The following is a 2,990-nucleotide window of genomic DNA, read 5'->3' as shown; positions in this document are numbered from 1 at the left end:
ACAAAAACCAGACAGGAAAGCCAAACCGCTGGGAAGATCCCGTCTGGCTCCCAAGTCTTCCCCCAGGTCCCCAAGGCACGAAGCTTCCAGGAGGATCCCGACTGATGGAGGAATGGGAGGAAGAACGTCTGCTGACCGAAGTCAGACCGAGCTTCGAGTGGAAGTGAAGGAGATGAAAGAGGGCCTCCGATTCCTTATAAAGAACCTCCCGAAGTTTGTCAAGGATCCGATGGAGAAGGAATCAGAAGAATCCAAGGAAGAAGAGACTGCCGGGGTACCCGCAGGGCAGCCACCTGACCGACCCGGAGAGCCCAGACCAGAGATGCAACTTTTGACGGGAGCCCTGGGAAGCTCGTTTCCTTCGCTAAACAATTGCGGAAGTTCCTGCAAGAGTGAGAACACACCTTTGTTTCCGATGAACACCAAGTGGACTGTGTGGGGTCGAGACTGTGGGACCGTGCTGCCGACTGGTTTGTGGGGCTTTACAACCTCAGAGCCCTGGAACTCTGTGGCGTGGACACCTTCATCCAAGCACTACGCTGCCAGGACGAAGACCCCCTTGAGTTGGAAAAAGCCCGCACCCACCTACAGGGCTCAAGGCAAGGGATCCAGTTCATGCAGGAGTACTCAGGTGAGTTCAAAACCTATGTGGCCAAACTCCCAAGGGTGGCCGGAAGAAGTCCTCATCAAATTCTACCGGGCTGGGCTGAACACAACCATTTTGGGAAAAGCGCTGGCCCAGGACAACCCCGACGTTGGGTGGCTGGATCCAGATAGCCTGCGAAACCAAGAACTGGCACGATCTGGTCATGCTCTACCAGCAGAAGACACTTGGAAGGGGGGTGGGGGCCCAGAAGCCACCTTGGGGGAGAGGCCCGATGTTCGGGGGGGACCATGAAAACCAGATGCGCCTGGGACTGTTTGCGCTGTGGCAAATTGGGGCACTTCACGCCGGACTGCCCAAGGATATAAAATCATAGAATTATAGAGTTGGAAGGGACCTCCAGGGTCATCTAGTCCAACCCCCTGCACAAGGCAGGAAATTCACAAATACCTCCCCCTCCACACTCGCAGTTACTGCTGTTCCACGCTCAGAAGATGACAAAAAACCTCCAGGATCCCTGGCCAAACTGGCCTGGAGAAAAATTGCTTCCTGACCCCAAAGTGGCAATCAGCATTTCCCTGAGATGTGAACATCTGGAAAAACAACAACAAATGGAAAATTGGAAATTTGGGGAAATATTGGGGGGGGGGGAACTCATCCAATGAAATTCTGAGAGTGAAATTCTTTCAAAGAGAAGGTGGTCATATTGTAGACTTATATACCTCTTAAATACAAGATGCATTTCTGCACCTAGAATGATACCTAATCTTCATGAGGGGAGCATGCAGGACTTTTATTGCCTCTCAATAGTTGCATGCCTTCAGTTGTCCTTTTTACCTTGTGGTTGACCTTTGCACCCCTCCGCAAACCACTGTGACACATATTCTTACAGGCTGGGTAACAAGTAGGTTATTGCCCTACTTTGCTGGACTGGGGGAAAAAAACAAAAAGATCAGGTGGGCAGAAACGACACCAAAACCTCAGAGGAAGACTGAAAGTTTCATTGAGAACTGAGCTCTTTCTAACCAGTAACCGCATAAGGAAGAAGAGCTGAGAGTAAAAAGGGAAATGTACAGGAAACGGAAGGAGGGTCAGAATACTGAGGGTGAATACAAAAAGCAGGCTCGAATCTGTAGGGATGGTGTCAGAAACTCTAAAGCGCAGATGGAGCTGAGGCTTGCGAGGGATGCTAAAAATAACAAGAAAAATTTCTATGCCTATGTTCGGAGCAAAAAGAAGAACAGGGATGGGATAAGCTCATTGCTAGGGGAAGACGGTCAAGCCTTAACAAGGGATGAAGACAAAGCAGAATTACTCAACTCTCACTTTAACCGTAAGCTGTATACAACCTGAAGAATGCAGGGCATATGAAGGAAGGAAGGAACTGCCAGTCCAGAGTAAATAAGGAAATGGTTAGAGAGCATCTAGCTGCCTTAAATACTTTCAGATCTCCAGGGCCAGATGGCTTGCATCCCAGGGTGCTAAAAGAAATTGCAAATGTTATTTCAGAGCCTCTGGCTCTAATCTTTCAGATGTCCTGGAGTACTGGTGTTGTGTCGGAAGACTGGAGAAGAGCTAATGTTGTCCCGATCTTTAAGAAGGGAAAAAAGACAGACCCGGGAAATTACAGGCCTGTCAGTTTGACATCAATACCTGGGAAAATTCTAGAGCAGATTATTAAACACTCTGTCTGTGAGCACCTTGAACGGAATGAGTTAATTGGTAGTAGCCAGCATGGGTTTATCAAGAATAAGTCATGCCAGACCAAGCTTATCTCCTTTTTTGACAGAGTTACTAAAATGGTTGACTCTGGCAATTACTATATTTCAGTAAAGCACATTTGACAAAGTTTCTCATGATATCCTTGAGGATAAGCTGGTTAAGTGTGGGCTGGATGGTATAACTGTTGGATGGATTCATGGTTGGTTGAAAAATCATATTCAACGAGTAATCATAAATGGCTCTGCATCTACGTGGAGGGAAGTCTTGAAGGGAGTGCCGCAGGGCTTGGTTCTAGGTCCGGTGTTGTTCAATGTTTTTATAAGTGACCTGGAGGAAGACATAGAGGGGATGCTTATCAAATTTGCAGATGACACGAAGCTAGGTAGGATTGCTAATTCTGAAGATAGGCTAGAACAGTGGGCTGAGACAAAATGAATTTCAATAAAGACAAGTGCAAAGTCCTACACTTAGGTACAAAAAATCAAAGGCACAGATATAGAATGGGAGGGACTTGGCTTGACAACAGCACGTGTGAAAGGGATCTGGGTGTTCTGGTTGATCACAAGGTAAACATGAGCCTGCAGTGCGATGTGGCTGTGAAGAAAGCTAATGCAGTCTTAGGATGCATTAACAGAAGCCTTGTGTCCAGATCACGGGAGGTGGT

This window comes from Gekko japonicus, unplaced genomic scaffold (genome assembly GCF_001447785.1).
Source record: "Gekko japonicus isolate JY-2015 unplaced genomic scaffold, Gekko_japonicus_V1.1 scaffold1326, whole genome shotgun sequence".
NCBI classification, from domain to species: Eukaryota; Metazoa; Chordata; class Lepidosauria; order Squamata; family Gekkonidae; genus Gekko; species Gekko japonicus.
The sequence above is the reverse complement of the archived record's forward strand: the minus strand, read 5'-3'. Positions refer to the sequence as shown.